This window comes from Eumetopias jubatus, unplaced genomic scaffold (assembly GCF_037043125.1).
Source record: "Eumetopias jubatus isolate StellerSeaLion01/CBP00866 unplaced genomic scaffold, mEumJub1_p1.0 scaffold_6, whole genome shotgun sequence".
Classification (NCBI taxonomy): domain Eukaryota; kingdom Metazoa; phylum Chordata; class Mammalia; order Carnivora; family Otariidae; genus Eumetopias; species Eumetopias jubatus.
The window spans coordinates 147,988,889-148,010,587 of record NW_028274812.1 but is presented as its reverse complement, the minus strand read 5'-3'; the positions used below and the strand labels follow the sequence as shown (position 1 = coordinate 148,010,587).

At 46.6% G+C, this 21,699-nt stretch overlaps 6 non-coding genes across 6 annotated transcripts; 3 read left to right on the top strand and 3 right to left on the bottom strand.

Annotated features, from left to right (window-relative positions):
• The first annotated feature begins 3,141 nt into the window (after positions 1-3,141).
• On the top strand, positions 3,142-3,214 carry TRNAM-CAU (transfer RNA methionine (anticodon CAU)). Its single transcript has one exon. It is a non-coding gene; the product is annotated as a tRNA-Met (tRNA).
• Positions 3,215-5,351: 2,137 nt separating this feature from the next.
• Positions 5,352-5,424, bottom strand: TRNAK-UUU (transfer RNA lysine (anticodon UUU)). Its single transcript has one exon. It is a non-coding gene; the product is annotated as a tRNA-Lys (tRNA).
• A 1,864-nt stretch (positions 5,425-7,288) lies between these two features.
• Positions 7,289-7,361, bottom strand: TRNAM-CAU (transfer RNA methionine (anticodon CAU)). Its single transcript has one exon. It is a non-coding gene; the product is annotated as a tRNA-Met (tRNA).
• Positions 7,362-8,007: 646 nt separating this feature from the next.
• On the top strand, positions 8,008-8,089 carry TRNAL-AAG (transfer RNA leucine (anticodon AAG)). The gene has a single exon. It is a non-coding gene; the product is annotated as a tRNA-Leu (tRNA).
• Positions 8,090-11,457: 3,368 nt separating this feature from the next.
• Positions 11,458-11,529, top strand: TRNAQ-CUG (transfer RNA glutamine (anticodon CUG)). The gene has a single exon. It is a non-coding gene; the product is annotated as a tRNA-Gln (tRNA).
• A 303-nt stretch (positions 11,530-11,832) lies between these two features.
• TRNAL-CAA (transfer RNA leucine (anticodon CAA)) lies at positions 11,833-11,938 on the bottom strand. The gene is made up of 2 exons: positions 11,901-11,938; positions 11,833-11,878 (listed from the first exon to the last, which is right to left on the bottom strand). It is a non-coding gene; the product is annotated as a tRNA-Leu (tRNA).
• Between the last annotated feature and the right edge of the window lie 9,761 nt (positions 11,939-21,699).

Genomic DNA, 21,699 nt, shown 5'->3' with positions numbered 1-21,699 from the left:
TCCTTCCTTATGCAACCTAGATTTCATGGGTAATCACCAGCATTACTAACTTGGATAGCCTTCCTGTCCTTTGTCCAACTCCCAAGCCCTGGTCAAATCAAACACACCACCACTCTCTCCAAAACCTGAGTGTCTACACAGGAAGAGAATCCCCCTAACTGTGCTCCTCTCTTCAACCACTCTAAACCAAACTTCAGCCTCCCCTCCACGGAAAACTGGTCAAGTCCCAGCAGACTCCATCTTGAGAAATCGGTGGTCAATTCTCAGTCTTCAGTTTGCTCTGCTTCTCAGGAGCATTTGGCCCAGCTGATATTTCCTCTTTATGGAAGCACATTCTTCACTTGGCTTGGAACACCACACCCTCTCAGTTTTCTTTCTACTTCAGTGTCGTTCCTTCTTTATCTCCTCCTCTTCCCAGCCTCTAAATGTTGGAGTTCTCCAGGGCTCTGACCTGAGTCCTCATATATTCTGCATGTGCACCCTCTGCCTGTGCGAGCTCACCGATCACATGACTGTAAGTACCCTCCACACCCTGATGATTCCTTCAACTTACGCCTCCAACCCCATTTCCCACGGAGCACAGCCAGTGATGTGACTGACATCTCCCCTGAATATCAGAAAGCATGACCATGTTCACAGATGCCTTGATCTCCTCTCCAGCCTACAGACCTCCTCCTTCTCCAGTTCTCCTCATGTTGATAAAAGCACAGCAGGAATTTGAACTTGTGAAATAAAACATGGATTTTAAGTAAGTTATACTTTTAGTTAAGAAATTAAGGAAGTCCTGTTTCACTTGATGCTTGGCTGTCCTTTCCTGTGACCATTCTTTTTCTTTCTGAAGCAGTCTTGTTTCCACCAAAAAATGAGTCTTTGTGTGTGTGTGTGTGTGTGTGTGTGTGTGTGTGTGTGTAAGCCTTTGCCACAATCTACATCACGTACCACCAAACAACGTTGGAGAAAGAGCATATAAATTTGTTTGGCTGTGGTCCTTTTTGCCATTCTCACCCTCGAAGTGTTTCCAAATCAGAGAAGACATTCTTTTCATCCCACACTTCGGAAGTAAAGGTTTTACAGAAGGCCAACGTTTTAACATTTTTCCTAGAGCTGACCACCAAAGCCATCATGGAGATGCACACCTAAGAAGGCTATCTCCTTCCATTGTTATAAAGTCAGAAATCTCATTAAGTGCTTCTGTGCATTTTGAAGAAAGTAAACAGTGACCCTAAAGTTCAATAAACCGTGATGGCCTCAAAATCATGAGTAAACAAACCATAAGTTTTTTGTTTTTGTTTTTGTTTTTTTTTTAGCAGTGTTGCCTACAAGATGTACGGAACATTCACCAGATAATGTCTTTTCATTTTCTTTGGTAAAAAGTTTATAGGCTAAATGGAATTTGCCAAATTTACATTTGCACTTTCTGCCAAATATGCAGATAGGCAAGCAAGGTCCAGTTTGTATTTGAACAAGATACCAGCAATCATTTGTTTTATGTGTCTGGTAGTCTCATTAAAGCTGCCTACTGATCAGGAAGAAGTTTCTGGATGCTATGCTTCAAGTAAAAGTAGGTAGGAGCGAGGCGGGATTTTTGTTGTTGCTGCCCTGCTTTTACACATGACTTAGGTGTCAACTTAAGTGTAGAGAGCAAGGTCATCTGCTGGAATCAGCTCCTCGCTGCAAGGGGCCAATACACGGTATGGAAATGCCCCGTTTTGTTTGTCCACCCAACCTCTGAATCAGGAAATAGAGTAATCAATAAAATAATGCGGGCGAGCCTGGGTGGCTCAGTCGTTAAGCGTCTGCCCTCAGCTCAGGTCATGATCCCAGGGCCCTGGGATCGAGCCCCGCGTGGGGCTCCCCGCTCGGCAGGAAGCCCGCTTCTCCCTCCCCCGCCCCCCCGCCTGTGCTCCCCCCTCCCTCCCCGTCTCCCCGCCTCCCCGTCTCCCCCCGTCAAAATAAATAAACAAAATCTTTAAAAAACAAAAAAAGACAATGCGTGTTTTTTTGTTTCTAAAAAAAGATAAGACCCAGTGCTATTTTCAGCTGAGTGTTGGTGTCATTCTGGCTGGCGTTCCTGTGGCAACCATGCTCATTTCCACTATCTAAAGCCTTAGACAATGTGGTCACGCTGCTCACAAGGTTAACAATGAGACCAGCATCGGAATGAACAAGCGGGGCCGGGGGGGAAGGTTCGCCGCGCAGGGAACAGGGCCGGGGGTCCCGTAACAGCGCCGCGCGGCGGGATGGGAGCACAGCCTGAGTACGGACTTGTCCAACACCCATCGTGCGACAGCTACGCGTCATTCCAAGTCCTTAAACTAGCATTATGTGAACTCAAGCACAACAGTTCATCTCCAGGCAGAACCACGTTGCTACCGCCACGCTTGTTGGCACAGCCAAGTCACCGAGGGCCTCAGCCCTGAGCGCGCGCCTCCGCGAGCCACAGAGCACGGCTCGCGGGATCCGCGCGGGGCCAGGACGGCAGGTGCCGAAGCGGGATGACGCGGGCAGGTGCACTTGACTTTGACGCAGCGGTGCCTCCAGCCCCGGGGCGGCTGGAGAGGTGAGGCTGTCCAGGGAGTGGCAACCCTGCGCGCCGAGCTCCGCACCGAAGCGGTCTCCGGGCAGGTGGACACCCCTGCGGCCCTCCTCCGGTCCCGCACCCCCGGCCGGGCGCTGGCAGCCCTCGCCGTGCGCTCCGGACCCCTCCCCCTCCGGACCGTGTGCTGTCCCGCGGGTGCCCGGGCCGGACGCCTGCGGCCCCTGGACTTGGGGCTGTCTCCTGGAACGGACGGCAGCAGTCCTCAGGAGGAACCTGTCCGTGTTGTGCGAGACGGTCGCACGCGAGCGCGTGGACTGCTGATGCGCAAGCAGTCGGACGCGGGGGCCGGTGGAGTGCAGGCCTCCGGGACCGACATCTAGGAAGTCTCCTTCTGGTGCCGGGGGTGGGGGTCGTAGCTCAGAGGAAGCGGAGCGAAGGCAGGAGCATCAACGGCTACTTTGTCCACCTGACTCGGGTTTAGGAAGCTGTTGTTGCCGGAGAGCATTTCCGAAGGGTTGGGGGAGAGTAATCCGGGGCTGAACTAAGTTGAAGCAAAGTAAAACCCACAGTTAAAACCATGTGCTGAGAGGCTTCTGCCACCTGCCTCCTTAGCGCAGTAGGCAGCGCGTCAGTCTCATAATCTGAAGGTCCTGAGTTCGAACCTCAGAGGGGGCAGTTCCGTTTTGCCCTGACCCGGTCAGGGAATAACACCCCTCCTTGACGCTATGCTGCCAGGGAGGCTAAGTCTCAACTTTCTTCCTCCTGATGGGTACATATGTACATATGAAGATTCTTCTTTAGTTCTATACGTGCAATGACTTCGTCTCTTTCCAATTAACAAGCTCTTTTGTCCAAGTTCCTCTCATTTCGATTCCTTCTTGGGAGGCTATCCCCCTATTGATGCAACTTAATTTATTGAAAAAACCAATGGACAGATAAGTGAAAACCCGATATTGAATTTTCTCAGCACGTCTTGTGGCTTCCTCTTCTTATATGCATGCTATCTTCTTGCCGTGGCCTCCCTGTAAAATCTGGTTCTAACTAGTTTCCATCCCACTGCACTGGTCAGTGACCCACGAAAACATGTCCAAGGATTCCCACCAGAAGCTGGAAGAGGCAAGAAAGGATTCTTCCCTGGAAACTTCAGAGGGAGCACAGCCCTGTCAATACCCCGATTTTGGATTTCTAGCTTGTGGCGATTTGTTAAGGCAGCCCTAGGAAATTAATACTCCATTCCATCTCTCAGCCACCAAACTCCCACTACATTGCTGCACCTGTTTTATTTTCTTCAGAGCACTTATTACTATATGAGTTGCCTTGTCCTTTTATTTAACACCCTTATTGTCTATTACCCATCCACCCGCTTAGACTGTATATTATGTGAAAGTCATCACTGGTCTGTTTTGTCCACTCCTGTATTCCCAGTGCCTAACTCAGCATCTGACAATGAACACTTGTCAACTAAATCAATGAACTCATTAGCATATTAAATCTTTTTCTTCCATATTCCTTATCACTCTGTTACTCAAGGCAATGAAGGTCTCAAATCTGGGTTTTTGCAATAGTCCCCACAAGAGACACACCTACTGAAATTCACCCTGCAGGCCATACCTCTCTGATTCAGTCAGTGCTGGAAAAAGAGAGGGCAATACTTGGACTGCTCCTGCAAAATGTCTGGACCTGAGAATTTGTATTTCAGGAGAGCTCTGTCAACAGTTCATTCTGATGCAGACTCAAGAAGGCATATAACACGGCTCATCTCAGTGTCTTCCGGACCCTCGGCCTCTGGTTCTGAAGCCTGCATCTGCCACCGTTTAAGAGATGCAGTAAAAGATCGGGAGAGGCCAAAGAACAGGATGGGCTAGTCAGGCAGTTGTTTAGAGAATGATTGATCCTGGTCGGAGCCATCACTAGTCAGAATCTGTCCTCCTTTGTAGAAACAGAAACTATTTTTTAATCTAACCCAGAGTTTTTCAGGCTTGCAGGACTGACACACAGTAACCAAATGTCAGAGACATTCCAAGCCAGAATGTGAATATATTATAGCCATATTTGTGGTTGATTAGCATGTTCTCACCTATGTAAAATAAACTCTACAGTGGAAATCAAATCTATACATCTGTGATAGGAGTACCAGAAGTAATAAAATTTCAATGACTACGCTATCAAGCAACAATGGTCTGGTGCATTCACCACCAAAAATGAAGCCAAGCTGATTTAAAGTTGTGTTGGTCCATGTGGTTGGCCCTGGGTGGATTCCGGAAACACGGAGTTCCAAGCATAGCATGCTATTTTCCTAAACAAGGTTACGATACCTTATAAGGTATTGTACACTGCAAGGTTAGATGAGAGTTTTCAGTTCTATTTAATTTTTATCCTTGTCACCCTTATTGAACTCAAATGTCCAAAAAAGCCTCCACAGCCGGTCATTTACCAACCAGCTCTTGAGTAGAGTTCTTGTGCTTCACTCAGGGAGTTCTAGAAATGGCCAACCACGTCCTTTACAAAGGGTAGGTAGTAACTTCACTCTGGCCTAATTTGTTTTAGTTAAATGAGATCAAAGGCAAAGATTGTGACTCTGGGACTATGCACATTTAGTTCTCTTCACAAAGATTTGGGCTGTCTTACCCTAAAGCTCCCACCTATTCACTACTATCTTTCTTCACTTACTTACCCATTTTGTGGGCTAGAAATACTTAACCCTAAAGGTTTTCTGTTGGTGTTGCAACCTAGGTAATTTGTCCCTGTCCCATTTCTGCATAAAACAGACAGCTTTCCAAAGGTGTAGTCAGATGCTGAAAACCAAGAAATACGCCCAAACAGGGACTTGAACCCTGGACCCTCAGATTAAAAGTCTGATGCTCTACCATCTGAGCTACCTGGGCACCATAACATAGCTGCTTTCCTCTGTGTCCTAGTGTGAAAAAAAGTGCATGTCCAGAATGCAAATATCTTTCTTTTTATTCTATCGTTAATATTTTTAATGTCCCTTTTTTTAAATTCTGTTTGTGTTCCTTTTCCTTATTCCCAACTCCATCCCTTGCCCTTTTGAATATGGCTCCAGACAACTTCTGCCCCCAGGTCACTGGGGAAAAGTTACCTCCATCCTTGTTTTAAAACAATGATTGTCATGTGGTTCATTTCGTTTATTCCTGCCATCATTAAAGGCAGATTTGAGGTGGTCTTCACAACTATACTATAATAAGATAAAATGGAAAAAGTTAATAGATTTAAATCAGGATAAAGGGAGAACAGAGGTAGAAAATTAAGAAAAAAATATGCACACTATAAATAGTGCCCCAACCCCCCTTCCCCATACGCGCGCGCGCACACACACACACACCTCCAATAGCGTGGATTGTAAAGGGAGGTGATCTCTTCAAGGGGGTGAGGAGACTTCTCCCAGGAAGTGTTGTTTAAACTGAGAATTGAAGGCTTGATATAATAAGTTGGAGAAAAATGTGGCTCCAGCATTCCCAGAAAAGCAGAGAGCACAGCACCTTCCGAGAGCTGAAGGCAGGCCCCAGGTGCTGGCAGGCAGAAGGCTAGGGAGAGAGTTGATGGCAGGGAGGGGGAAGGAAGGCAGGGCCTAGCAGAGACCGACAGGTTCTGAGGTTATTGTGGCCAGGTGTGTGGAGTGGAGACCTCACCCTTGAGGCAGTGCAAAGTCGCTGGGGACTTTAAGCAGGGAGAAACAACATGATCAGAGATGATCTTGGAGAGACTATGCTGGTCTCACACACAGAATAGGCCAGAATGGGGCAAGACATGATAGGAACACAGAGTAGGCCACTGTGAAGTAGAAGGCCACCCAGATTTGGCCTAGGGACCGTGTGGCAGGAGGACAATGGTGCAGAGCACGTCTTAGGCCCAGGATTCCAAAATGTGGTTCAACTGATCGCATTCAAGTCCCAGGGCAAAGCTTTCGGAAATGTAATTGGTGGATGTCCAGCCCACACACCACAGCACAGAGTATGCAGGGATGGATTTAAAGGTGAGAGGGAATAGATTCAGAGGGAAGGACACAGCTTTGATTAGTGCCCGGCGTATACTCAGTTCTCAGTAAATACCTTACTGAGTAAATTCCTCCTCCATAAGCTGAGATGTTAAGAGCAAGATATTAAATACCCATCATGTTCACTCTTGTTTGAGATGGTGTTTATCTTGACTCCAAATATCACTTCCTGTTTCTCTCTGGTGACTTAGAGTCCAGTAAACAGTACTAGGCGCAGGAAAAGAGGGACAATGCAATGAGACTGAGGGGGGATAATTTTTTTTTTCACATAGGATGTCATTGGTGATCTGGTGGTAAGCAATTCCAGAAGAATGGTAAGAGATGCCCAAGCAGTAATAATAAAAATGTATTGCACACCATCCTACACCCTCCCCACCCCGAAACAGCCTTCTGTCGGCCCCTCCTCTCAGCGCCCCTGAGCCAGTAAGGTTCTGACCCTGGTGTTTTTGTATCAAAAACGATTGTCAAGCCTATCTGAAAGGCGTTTTGAAGATCTTCTAGCTCTATCTGCAACTGGTATAAGAAAGAACCAGAAGACTTTGGAGTATTGAATGCTTAGCGGAAAATCACTTTGTAAGTAAACATTACATGGTTCTGTTGAACAGCTGCGAATTGCCCGTCAGTCTTATCAAGAGATTTCCTAGATTTAAAAAAAAAAGATACATTGTACACTTTTTAGCATAAAAAAAGAAAGAACGAAGATTTGTCAACATTGAAAGCGAAAAGGAAGGTGTTGCCCCCTCTGAGGTTCGAACTCAGGACCTTCAGATTATGAGACTGACGCGCTGCCTACTGCGCTAAGGAGGCACCTGTCCCTCCCACCCCCACTGAACACCTACCATGATCTCCGTACGACCTAGTCGTCTCCAGTTCTGCGAGCCGTGGTTCCGGAACCACTCGCACCAAGCTGCGCACGGTTTGGGGGCGAGCGCTGGGCGGGATAGGGCGGCGCGCCCGGCCCCTCGCGGCCTTTCCCGCGGAGACGCGGCCGCGCGCGCACCTGAGCCGGGCTGAGCCGGAGCCCCGCTGCCGCCCCACCCGCAGGCGCCGGGACCTTCGCGAGCGCGGGACGCAGGGGCGGGGGGCGCGCTCTTGCCTCCGCCCGCGGTCGGCGGGATTCCTCCTTGGCTTCTGCTCCCCCTTAGCAGCTCCCAGGCTCGCCCCGAACGGCCGGACTTGCTCGCTCCTGGAGTCGGGGGGCTCACTTCCCGCCGTTCCAGCCCATCTGCAGCTGCACCTTCGCTGCAGTGCTGGTGACCAGCCGGGCGGGGGGCCTCCGCCCGCGGCGCCCGGTTCAGGACCAGCCTGGAGCTGCGAGGAAGCCGAGTGGGGGGTCGAGCGGGCCGGGGTCCCCGCGCGAGCTGGGGGCTGGGGGCGGCGAGGGGACGCGAGCAGGGGCGGGAGACGCGCGACCCTCAGTCGGAGAAGCGCCGGCGACGGCGGTTGTTTCGGCGGTAGCGTGGCCGAGCGGTCTAAGGCGCTGGATTAAGGCTCCAGTCTCTTCGGGGGCGTGGGTTCGAATCCCACCGCTGCCAGAACTTTTTTTTATACGGCTCTCTGGCTGCGTACACGTCCCTTTCTCGTTTACAGCGTGGGCAGTTACCCACAGGCTCCAAGTCCAGGCGGGGGCCCTTCCCAGGGGCCACGGAGAGCGCCCATTCACACCGCCCCCAACACATGATGGGTCTTCAATCAACGAAAAGCTAATGAGCACCTACTGTGTGTGATATTGACTTCCTCCATCCTTGTATTTTCACCACCCAGAAGTATCCAACATGTAACAGACCTTCATTTAATACACTCATTTATTTTAGAAAATACTTATTCAGCCTCTTCTATGTGCCAGGGCCTTTCCTAGGCCCTGCAGATACAGCAGCGCTTACTTATTATTCAATAAACGATGGACGAAGGAATAGCGGTCAGTCTCCCTGAATCCGCTGTTCTGGGCATGCCCGCTGCCTTTGGTTTCCGGTTCTGAACCTTCCTGGCGCTGATCCGAACCGCCGCTCCTGCGCGCGCGCTAGGGCTCCCCCGGTTCCTGCTCCAGGCACTTCTCTCCGGCCTCCAGGCTTCTTCTCATGCTCCAGGTCTCAGCTTGGAAGCGCTTTCTCCTGGAAGTCTCCCTTGATCTCCCCCTCCAGAATTACAATTAGTCACTGAAAACATCGAGAGGAACAACAGGAAGTTTCCCTGCCCTGGTGCCTCGTAGAGAAGACAAGATTAGACGCATGGTGGCCCCAAGAGGACACAACTTCTACCGTCGAGAGTGAGCTTGAACTCTGAATGAGAGCTTAGATACAGTGTTACCAGAACAAAGAATGTAGGCGAATAGCACAACAGCACAAGGTATAGAAGGACACACTTCAGATTAGTCCCGGTGGTAACAGTGTCCGAGCAGAGAAAAGGGGGAGATTATAAATTTTACCTGAGACACTTCTGCACTTCTGCCTGAGTTGTTAGAATGAGTGGATATTTGCTTCATAAATCAAATAACTGGATTCATGAATTTATAAATGAATTTTTAAAAATCCCAATCTGATAAAGACAGCAAAGGAGAAATGCTGCGTGCTGGGGAGAGTGCAGCAGTCCTCAGCACAAGCACTGTCCCTTCGCAGGCTTTCTTCATTTGCTATCTGCCCTTCACTGGGTATTCCTGTCGCTGTGTGTTGGCATGTTCCATTATCGCTCTATCCATCACGTGGCATTTACCATAACTTTTGGAAACTTTTGTGTAATTGCCTGCTTTTCCTCATGCATCATAAGCTTTGTCAGATACAGAACCACATTTCTCTGGCTTCCCCATATTAGGAAAACTGAATAGATAATTTGGGTAAATTTCAATGAATAAATATACGAAAGAATAGCTGTCTAATTTGTGAAGTAAGCAGGGTATACAGAGCTGAGCCCCCAGGAAGACCCTGAGATCTTCAGTTTCATGTAGGGTCGTGTGTTCTGAAGCCCCCTTTCTCCAGGACACTCCAGCCGAGGTTGGTTGTAGACCGCTGATCATGCCACAATGGCTTGCTCTTTCTGGGTTCAGCTCTGCTACCAAGTCATTCTTGCTTAGATTACCAGACAACAGATTGTTTCTGGATTGTAGGACCCAGGCATCTCTCCACCCTCCCCAAGTCATTCCTTTTGGTGGTCTTCATTTGTTTGCATTCACCCTGCATATTTGTGAACCACCCATGGGCAATCCAAGGAAAAGGTGCAGCCTTTTGAATTCCGCCCTCAAAAAATAAACCAACCCATGGCCATCTGCCCCATTTTCCAGGTCTTTACCCACTATCCTTTCCCTGGGAATAAATGTGCTAAGGTTGAAAAAGCAGTCATTCATACCCCTTCCCTCTTGCCTATCCTCAGAGAGGAGTTGAAAGCCTGTGGTTAATTAATGGGCTTTTGATGTGCTGGTATCCTTTTAAACCCAGTGGACATTTTTCTTATTCTTTAAGGAATAAGGTTGTGGCTCATGGGAATATAAAGGATGCCACCTGTAATGGGGGAAAAAAGACTTGGTTCATTACTCAGATAGATCTAAGATCAATTAGACCATCTTTTAAGGGCAGGAGACTCATGAACATGGAATGCAGACTTGTGTGTGTGTAAACACAAGGACTTTAGTCACCTGGTCAAAAGTCTTTGAGTTTCACTGCTTCCCCACCACCACCACCACCATGTTTATTGAGCCTCTATTTTGTGACCGGCACCTTGCTTGGTTGGAGATCCAGAAAAAGAGTGAGTTAAAGAAAATGATTCAGGAATTCCTTAGCCATTCAGCCTCGGGAGACTACCAGAGGCACATTGAGAACAGATGGTCAATACTTAATATTTGGATTGAGTGAAGGTTCATTTATACCTGAGTATTTCTTCCAGTCATGCTCTCCACACAATCTCTTTGTTATGTGTTGTTCTTACAGTGACTAGGTAAATAATCATGTTATCTTAATGAAGTTAAGATTTTGAAAACCTAAATGAGTATGCCTAGCACTAGGATGTCTTCTCTTGGCCAACCACACCTGAGGACCCCTATTTATGGTTCCCTATGAACACTGGAATGTCCACCTGGGAACTGTGACCTGGAAAGATCAAAAACAAAGCAAAACAAAAGATGCAACAGTCATCCCGCTTAGCCTTGTCAGATTTAGCCTATGGGGAGAAAGAAAGGAAACCCTCCCAAAAGTCTAAGCCTGGGCTCTTCCGCCGAATATTCAGGCACTCACCCTTTTATCTATGCCCTCAGGCAACACGCTCGATGAAGCTTCTGTTAGTACCAGACTTGTGGTGTCAAAGAGGGAAGAGACGGGGCCCGGCACTGGAGACATTTTGGAGTGGACGACAGATCAGATTCTGAGCCCGCGAGGACATCTGAGCAGGGAAGCAGCGAGACCCTGAGAGGTTGCTCTAGAGGCGTCTGCGGGTACTTTGAGTAAGTGAAGCTAGAGAAAGGAGATGTTATATTTTTCTTTTCTCCCTTTTGAACAGTGAGATGAAAATCCAATTTGCCTTTTGCGTGAGTCAGAAATGAAGGCAAAATCAAAACCACCAGAAGAACATCCTCCGGACCCTGCGCTGCCCTGACATCGAGGGGAAGAAACCCGGAATTAGGCGCGGTGGAAACGGTCCGTGAGCGCCCTCTTCCCACCACCTGCCACCCATCTGCCACTCCGGTGTTTGGCTTTTCCATAGCCTTGAGGCTGGGAAGTGCAGGGATTTTCCATCCCCCCTACCCCCCCAAAAAAATGCCCTCGTAGATTTAAAAAAAAAAATCAAGTAGGAAAAAGAGGCAGAGCTTTCGTTTAAAGTGGCGCTTCATTTTCGATTGTATTCCATACAGCACTCGTTAAAAAAAAAAAAAAGAAGAAGAGATCTCAGATGGACCGTGTAGACAATTACCGGCAAGTAGGGTTCCATGGTGTAATGGTTAGCACTCTGGACTCTGAATCCAGCGATCCGAGTTCAAATCTCGGTGGAACCTTTCCCGTCTTTTTGCCTGACTTCCCCGCTTCACTTTGGGCAGGTGGACTTTTGATGGGCTGGGGCAGGACCCGGGCGCAGGACCCGCCGTGGGGAGCCCACGTTTCGGGTCCTGGGTCCACACGCGCTCGGGGAACGGCGTGTTGATGCACTAAGAGGGCGCAGGGGAGAGGAGGGCCGGTGGACTGCAAACAACACGGGGGAGGCAGGGGCCAGACCTCGCCGAGGCCCGCTGTTTAGGTCGCAAAAGGAAAAGCACAGAGAAAATAGAAGTGCGGTTGAGATGAGGCGGGGGAAAAGGGTGTGTCAGAAGTGGGATTCGAACCCACGCCTCCATGCGGAGACCAGAACCCTCTCTCCGAGGAAGCAAAGCTTGAGTCTGGCGCCTTAGACCACTCGGCCATCCTGACACCCGAGGGTGCGCCTCCCAAACGAGTAGAATCGTTCACTGTTAGGAACGAACGCCCACTCGGCCGTTAGAATTTTCTGTCGCTGACGGTGCGTCCGAGAAGTGGGACTGAACTGAACCACTTTCTTGGCGGATCCGGAGCTTCGCGTGAACTCGCGAGGCTTTGCTCCGGGCGCAGGCTGCGATTCGGGACGCCGCTCCCTCCCTGTGCCTTCCCCGCCCCGCCGGGACCCCGGGGCGCAGGAACGACCCCAGCTGACCTTGGAGAGGCCCTGTGTGTACCCGCAGCGCGGCTCGGGAAGAACGCGCGGAGCTCAGCCGGGACGTGGGCGAGCGGTACAGACTGGGAGACCACCGGCGCGCGGGTCTAGACCGCAGAGGGGCGGGACGAGCGCGCCGGGGGCTGCAGGTAGCTGCGGAGTCCCGACCGGGTCCCGACCCCCCTCCCCGCAGGTCCCGGAGCCCGAAGACAGGTCCGCCGGCTCCGTGTGCTTCCCGCGGGAGCCCGGGTGCGCGGGCGACAAAGGACAGACGCCGACCTTGAAGGCCCCGCAACCACACGGTGTCCCCGCGTCCGCAGACTCTCCAGCCGCGAGCTTGCTCCACCCCCACCGCCCCACAGCGGGTCTGCCGGTCTTCACTTCAACCAGGAACCGCGAACAAAACTCATCGGATGCTTGTGAAAATATTTCTAGGATAAAGACCAAAACTAACAGACAGCATCTGGGGAAAGAACTAAGGCGAAACAAACGCATGCGGGAAACTGAATTTTTTAAAAATTAAAATTAAGTCCTCAGTGAGGTAAGAGAAGACACAGCATTCGTGAGACAAGGGGGAAGGCTGAAAATTAACATTATGATGGCAGAAATGTCTTTTTAAGAATTTCAAAATAAGGCTGCAGAAATCTCCTTGAAAGTGTGGGGTGGAGATGGAAAGCCGGAGAGAGTCCAACAGAACATAAAAGGTATTTGGTAGAAGGTGTGCCATCAAGCCACCGGGGTTCCCAGGAAGAGTAAAAGAGAAAATGAAGGAAAGGAGATACAAACGTAACCCAAGGTTATTTTCCAGAACCGAAGACCTTAAATCTTCAGATAAAAATAGGCCCACGAAGTGCCTTGCGTGGTGTGGGAGAAAAGCCCATCATGACATATCAGAATCTCAGGGATAAAGTGAAGATCCTACAAGTTTCCAGAGAGAAAAGAAAAAAACGTGGCATGCAAAGGACTAGGGTCAGGATGGTAACTTCTCCACAGCAGACTGACGCTGAAGACAGAGCAGATCTCGGAGATCACGTCCGTGAAAGAAAACCGTGCCCCGTAGACTTCAGCACCCAGCCCCGCAGCCAGTGAGGTGCGAGCGGGCCTTTCCGGTCTTGCAAGGCCCCCCTCCCCCAAAAAAAGAAAATGCCTCCCATGTCCTCTTTCCCAGGACGCTTCTGAGGAATTGTTCCGCCAAACATGGAATTCCAGTAAGAAAGAAGAGATGTGAAATCGGGAATAGGGGACGCACCGCAGGAGAGAGGTGCGGACCAGCTCCAGGGTGCGTGCGCACGCGACAGCAGCAGGTGCAGGGCACCGCGGCCGGCAGTAGGGGGCCCCAGCCTGAGCTCCGAGGTAGCTAACCTTGCCCGGCGCTTGGCCGTAACAGGGTCAGAAAGCTGCTGTCGAATTAGGAATAAACACTTAGAAAAGTAAGTAAAGACAGAGGACGCAATTAGGTCTGGGAGGAACAAAGGTTGTAAAGGAGGGAAAAGTAATGATGGTAGATCATGTAGCCAGGCTCTGAAAAATATTATGAAGTCATAATGAAGAGAACTCAGCACTGATTCAACTAAAAATGAAATATATATTTGAGAATTTATTTAATAAGTATTTGTTGTATTAATGAAGAAATGAGTAAATAAATATATCCACAAAAAAGCAATTCATGAAGAACATATGCCTAAATATAAAGGATTCTTGTGGATATATTCTTATAATAAATATACTTCATTAATATATTCTTTTTATGTCCCTCAATCTGTCCTTTCTCTGCTCGGCTAAGGACAAATTAAATCTTCCCTAAAATGCCATTATTAAGACCAATATTGATCTTAATGGTCAATTATAAACTCACAGAAATCGCTAAAAGCTGCTAAAACCACCCCAATGTATATGAATTGATGTAAACGTTATAATTAGTTAAAAGAAACAAGTAAATTTGGTGAACTGGTTTTCCATTAGCACATCTACTTCCTGCTTTTAAGGACACAGTGCTAAAATGAAGTGAATAGACATATATGCATTTGCAAATTTATGATCCAGCTTTTCAATAAATGGTGCTGGACCAACTGGGAAAAAAATAGATGTAGACCCCTGTCTCCACCTGTTAAATAACAAAAATACAACTGACTAAATTTTAAAGATCTAATTGGCTTTATTAATCAACTCATGAATTGGGCAGCATCCCATCCGGCAAGTAGAGGGGAGCTCCAAAGGGCTACAGAAAGGGAAGGTTTTTAAAGGCAGGACAAGAAAGTCATCAACAGAAAAGAAGGATTATTTGAGGTCCAGTCACCTTTATTTGGGGACAAAAGGGTTTTAATAGGTGGATGACTTTTGGGGGATGAAGAGGGCCCATGTGACAGATTACCTTATCAGCACTGACCAGGAAATTCCATGTTGACTGGTTGAAGCTTACATTCCTGGGGGCTGAAATTACAGTCAGGATGGGGATTAAGTCTTGGTTAATGACTTGGGGCCTTAACCTAAGTGGCGCCATTTTGGGATTGTGGTTTTCTTTTTAACAGATCAAACACAAAAATTCATTCAAAATGGATCATACTCCTAAATATGAAAGGGAAAGTAAAGCTTCTAGAAGGAGAATATCTTAACAAACTTGGGGTAGGCAAAGGTTTCAAAAACAGTGGTAGTAACCAAAAAGAAAAAAGTTGATAAAGCAGAATTCATCAAAACTAAAGACTGCTCATCAAAAAAGATCATTTAAAAAGTTAAAAGGGAAGCCATAAACTGGGAAAAAATATTTGCAATATATATATCTGGCAAGGGACTCTTTCCAAATATATAAAGCATTACTAAGAATCAACAAAAAAAAGACCAAATACCTTATTTTTTTTTTCTCTCAAAGATTTTATTTATTTATTTGACAGAGATAGAGAGAGAGCACAAGTAGGCAGAGAGGCAGGCAGAGGGAGAGGGAGAAGCAGGCTCTCCACCGAGCAGGGAGCCCGATGCGGGACTCGATCCAGGGACTCCAGGATCATGACCTGAGCCGAAGGCAGTTGCTTAACCAACTGAGCTACCCAGGCACCCTACCTTATTTTTTTTTTAGTGGGTGAAAGACTTGATCATGCACTTCACTAAGGAGGCCATTCAAATGCTCAGTAACCATATGAAAAGATGCTCAATATCATTAATTATCAGGGAAATATAAATTAAGACCACAATGAGTTACCATTACAAATCTACCTGAATGGCCAAAATTTTAAAAAAACAAAACAAAACAAATACACCAAATGTTGGTGAGTATGTAGAGCAATTAAAAATCTCATATATTACTGCTGGAAATGTAAATTAGTACAATCACTTTGGAAAAATGTTTGGCAATGTCTAAAAAGTTGAACATATACCTATCCTTGATCCATTAATTCTACTCCTAGAAATGAGTGCATCTGTCCATCTACAGACATGTGTAAGAATGTTTGGGGCAGTTTTATTCATAATAGAATAAAATTCTTAAGACAACTCAATACCCATCGATGGCAAAGTAATAAAATAAATTGTGATATAGTCACATAGTGAATCACTATAGCAGCAGAAATAAAAATTGAATTACTGCTATAGATTAGAATAAATCTTACAAATGTAAAGAGTAAAAAAAAAAAAAAAGGCCAGACACCAAAAAGTGTTTATTGTATGATTCTGTTTATTTGTTTATTTTTAGGCTTCTAAACATTTTTGATATATAATTCATATGACATTATACATATGTTTCAGGTATACAACGTAATGATTCAATATTTGTATACATTGCAAAATGATCACCACTGTAAGTCCAGTTAATAGCCCTCACCACACAATTACAAAATATTTTTCTTCTGATGAGACTTTCCTTTTTTTCAAATTCTTATTTAAATACTAGTTAGTTAACATACAGCGCAATATTGGTTTCAGGAGTAGAATTCAGTGATTCATCACTCACATACCGTAGCCAGTGCTCATCACATCCCGTGCTCTCCTTACTGCCCATCACCCAATTATCCCATCTCTCCACCCCTCTCCCCTCCAGCAACCCTCGGTTTGTTCTCTGTTGTTAAGAGTCTCTTATGGTTTGCCTCCCTCTCTGTTTTTATCTTATTTTATTTTTTCTTCCCTTCCCCTATGTTCATCTGTTTTGTTTCTTAAATTCTATATATGAGTGAAATCATATGGTATTTGTCTTTCTCTAAGTGACTTATTTCACTTAGTTTAATACCCTCTAGCTCCATCCATATTGTTGCAAATGGCAAGATTTCACTCTTTTGATGGCTACATTATATTCCATTGTATATATATACACCACCTCTACTTTATCCATTCATCTGTCGAAGGACATCTTGGCTCTTTCCACAGTTTGGCTATTGCGGACACTGCTGCTATAAACATCGAATCTGTATTTTTGTATCCTTTGGGTAAATACCCAGTAGTACAATTGTTGGGTAGTAGGGTAGCTCTATTTTTAACTTCTTGAGGAACCTCCATACTGTTTTCCAGAGTGGCTGCACCAGCTTGCATTCCCACCAACAGTGTAGGAGGGTTCCCCTTTCTCCGCATCCCCGCCAACATCTGCCGTTTCCTTTTCCTGTGCTGTTAATTTTAGCCATTCTGACAGGTGTGAGGTGGCATCTCATTGTGGTTCTGTGCATGATTCTATTTATATGAATTTCAAGAACAGGTAAAATTAATATTTCTGGAAATTTGGAGTAGTGGTTTTCTGTGGATAACTCTTGGGGCTGTGTATTGATGGAGGGGAAGCATGAGGGAGCCCCTGGGATGCTGAAAATGTTCTTTATTATGATCTGAATGTTGGCTACACACACGTAACAATTCATTACACTGTACATTGAAAACTTGCATATGTTATGTGCATTTTACCTCCGTAAGTTTGAAATTACCATATAAGACAATTTATTGTTCAGTGTCAATTAGATGCTACACAGTATAAGCTCTGAAGATATTAAAAGAAGGGAGAAATTTTTGTACCTTGGAAAGATGCATAAATTTTTCTGAGAGGTTGGTTGTGGAGGGAGTGGGTCGCCTGCCAGGAAAGCGGGGGCAGCCATTTATTCGAGTTCAGCACAGAAACAGGAGAGAAATGGTCCCAGAGCTCAAAGAGGTGATGTAATCTTCTTCAGGCCCAGTGTATTCTGGGTCCTTCGATTATTTCTTCCTTGCTATCCAGGGTGCCACTCCTACCCACCAGGGTCACAATTAGTAACCACATGCTGATTGCCTGTTTATAACTATTTCAACCAGCTAACAAAGTACACCCACACCAGGGCTCCCTGGGCTGATCCCCCTGCTCCATGTGGCATCGACGGTCAATCAGAATGTAGCTGTCTGGCAGGTGGGCTGCTCTTCTTTCGCCTAAAGGCTTCGTCCGGGAATGGCTGGAAGGATGGGCCCAGCTGAGCCCCTCTCCCCCCGCTGTAGGGTCCCATGGTAGAGAAGTCACACACTGCTATGGACTGAATTGTGTGTCCTGGAAATTCATGTGCTGAAGCCCTAACCCCCAGTCTGACCATATTTGGAGACAAGGCTCTTATGGAGATAGTTAAAGTTAAGTGAGGTCATAAGGGTGGGGCAAGGACGCAGCGGGAGAGACGGAGGCAGCAGCCGTCCAGCCCCCACCCAGCCCCCAGTGGCTTGTGAGCTCCCTGAGGGCAGACATCTCACCGAGGCTGATTACCAGGAGCTCTCTGCTCCTATCAGAGCGACTCTAGCAAAATGCTGGCAACTGCTCTCCAAATGAGTGATGGATAATTGGATGCTCATTATACATGTCTCTCAACTTTTCTGTGTGTTTGAAAAATTTTACAATATACATTTTGATTTCAATTGTTGGCTTAATTGTATGTCTTCTCTACTCGAATGTAGAAACCATAAGGGCAAGGAACATGGCTACCTTGTTTATTGTTGTATCCCAGGGGCGGTAATATGGTACGTGCTCAAGAAATGTGTAATTAAAGATGAAAAGAAATAAATAAAACAAACAAGAAAACAAAAGAAACAAACAAAAAAACCCAAAAACCTCTAACTTTTCAGAGGCTTGCACAGAGCTCCCCCTATTGCAAAAGTCCCTTTTCTTCCTTATAATTATCCTTTTGAATAAAGTCCCTGCGAAGTCCAGATTTGTTTTCACTTGACAAATGTTTCTGGATAAACATTACTTATAAAAGTTAAAATACTTAAGGTTAACGTCTTTTATGCCACACACAAAAAAATGTCTATACTAAAGAATTTCTGTACAGTGACAATAAAATGTAAACTAGATAAACCTATGAGTTCCCATCATCTGTCAGGAAATCACAACAAAATGTAGTGCCTTCCATTATTTGTACCTTTGCTTCTTTTCATTGTTTCTATATTTTGTCTTTTTTTCTTCCTTTTTATAAACAGGAAAGCTTTTTGCGCTGCCTGGGTGGCTCAGTCATTAAACATCTGCCTTTAGCTCAGGTCATGATCCTGGGGTCCTGGGATCGGGGTCCTGGGATCGAGCCCTGCATCGGGCTCCCTGCTCAGCAGGAAGCCTGCTTCTCCCTCTCCCACTCCCCCTGCTTGTGTTCCTTCTCTCGCTGTGTCTCTCTCTGTCAAATAAATAAAATCTTTAATAAACAAACAAACAAAAAGAAACAACAATAACAAAAAACAATAAAGCTTTTCTTTTTTAATAAAAAAAAAGTGTATTCAATGAAATCCCCCAAACCCTTGCTTTTTAAAAGGACAGGTCAGGGGTGCCTGGGTGGCTCAGTCGGTTAAGGGTCTGAGTTAGACTCAAGTCATGGCCTTGGGGTCCTGGGACCAGCCTGCTGCTGGCTCAGTGCTCAGCAAGGAGCCTACTAGGCCCTCTCCCTCTGCCCCTCCCCCCTTGGCTTCTTCCCCACCCATGCTTTCTCTTTCAAATAAATAAATAAATAAAATCTTTAAAAAAAAAAAAAAGGACTGGTCAGCTTAGCTTTTCCTCCATTGCCTCCAAAGATCTTTCCCCAGGAAATAGAATACAGTTAAAAGTTGGGAAGCAAATGACCAATTCAAAAAGAACTAATATTTAAGTGACTGGACATGATCACATTTTTCAGTGACAGTATTACCTGAGTATGCCTTGGGTTCTCATACCCTGTATCTGGTCTTAGATTGCTCTATAATCTAGGACCCTTCATACTGGCCCCTCAAAGTAATGGCCTATACAGGGAGTGTTGTCAGGAGAACTAAACCCATGTAAGTACCCGGTTGGGAAAAAAAAAAAAAATGTCTGGCAGAGACCTGGGTCAGATCAAGAGAGGCCATTAGTGGAGAGAGAGAGAGACCATCAGTGTAGTGGTTAGGGCTCAGGGCTCAGACTCAGACTCCAGTCTACCTGGATTCCCGTCCTGGCTCGGTCATCCACTGACTCTGTGACCTGAGACAATTTACTTACCAATTTCCCCAGCCAGAAAATGGGGATCATAATAACGGCCCCTACCTCGCAGGATCTAGGACTCCGTGCCCTAATGAACAGAGCCCAGTATACAACAGCTTCTAAGTAGCTATTCTGATACCTATTAAATAAACAACGCATCTCTCCTTCTCCATCAACCTGAATGAGAAGAAGAAGGATTCGCACAAATCAGGGATTCTTACCAGGTTCCTGATGTTTTCCCTCCTCCGGATGCACAGCAGTCCATTCCGAGAGTTTGCCATCGGGTCGGAAAACGACCAAGCACATCTGTCCAGAGAAAACCTGTGTCTCTTCCCAAAGTGCAAGTAGATCCCTCTCCTTTATCAGATGTCGGCACCCCTTCTCTTTTTCTGCTTCTAGCTCGTCGTTACCGCGTGCTTCTTTATTCCTCTGTTTTAAGAAGTCTCTTTCTTCCTCGCCGGTGTCAGTTTCATTCTCCGTAGAGACAGCTGAGGAGGAGGGCAGGGGCGCTCGGGGTCCTACCCAGACTGTCGGCCCGGTCCCGTTTCCAGCCTTCCATCAGCTCCTTCCTGGCCGACACCCTCTTGTACCATCGCAGGAGCCTCCAATGGCTACTGCGGGTGCCATGGCGGACCAGCTCACAAAACTTCAGTGGTCCTCCCTCCTGCAAGGGTGCAGGGCTCAGAGTCTGTCCCTCACTGTTGCTTCTTTACCCAAAGGTACCTAGCCAAATGGATCAGTACAGCCTGTTTTCTTCCACATATTCACTCCTAAGCTTAGAGCAAGGCAGAGTCTCCCACAGTTTACAATATCCTCCTGACGGTTTAATTATTACCACTTTCGTAGGCAGCCGCAGAGGATTTGAGGGTCTTGAAAAGGGTGCTAATCATCCAATAAGACATGATAATTTTTTTAAAAGATTTTATTTATTTATTTGACAGAGAGAGACACAGCGAGAGAGGGAACACAAGCAGGGGGAGCGGGAGAGGGAGAAGCAGGCTTCCCGCCGAGCGGGAAGCCCGATGCGGGGCTCGATCCCAGGACGCGGGGATCATGACCTGAGCCGAAGGCAGACGCTTAACGACTGAGCCACCCAGGCGCCCCAAGACATGAGAATTTTAAATTTGGGGGAAAAAAAGTCTGAGGAGGGAGAATGCTTCGAGTTCTTGGCTTGTAACCCTTTGGTCTCTTGCCTAGCTCTCTAAAATCCCTCCCTTTTTGTAACTCTTAAATTATCTGTACAAAGTAGCATACACTTGCAGTAAAAATAAAACATGTATTGCAGAAAAATACAACCTAGAAAGTAGACATCACTCATAATCTATCCCCTCCTCCCAGTTCTTCTGACACATCACACCCATTTTTTTAAAAATTTTATTTATTTATTTTAGGGAGAGAGAGCGGGCGGGCGGGGGGGGGGCACGGGGGGACTAAGGGAGAAGAAGAGAGAACCCCAAGCCGACTCCCCACTGAGCGCAGAGCTTAACGCGGGATTGATCTCAAGACCCTGAGATCATGGCCTGAGCCGAAACCGAGAGTTGGACGCTTAACCAACGGAGCCACCCAGGAACCCACAATGCATCACACCCTTACTAATTTGGGCTATAGTCCTCTATGTATTTTTTTAGTGTGTACATTTGTATGTTATTCTCTTACAAAAAAAAAAAATCATTCTACACGATCTACTGCAACTTGCTCCTAACAAAACAACATAATGTGGAAGTCTTTTCAAATCAGTACATACATTCTTTTTAATGACAGAATCACACTGTAGCATGTACCATAATTTTTAAACTAATACATTTTTGATGATTTTTTCCTCTGTTGCTTCCTTTTTAACTACTTTGGTTCTCCTTGTTTTTCTCACTAGACCAAAAAAACCTAGATTTAAATAGTAAATGCAAGATGAATGATGTCTTATAATGGAAATTTTCGGATGCTGAGGGATGGAGAGACTGCTATGTCAAAATGAAATACCTCATTTTTTTTTACTGTTAGAATAAATTTCAGAGTAGGGCGCCGAGGTGACTCAGTTAGGTCATAATCTCGGGGTCCTGGGATGGAGCCCCATGTTGGGCTCTCTGCTCAGCGGGGAGTCTGCTTCTC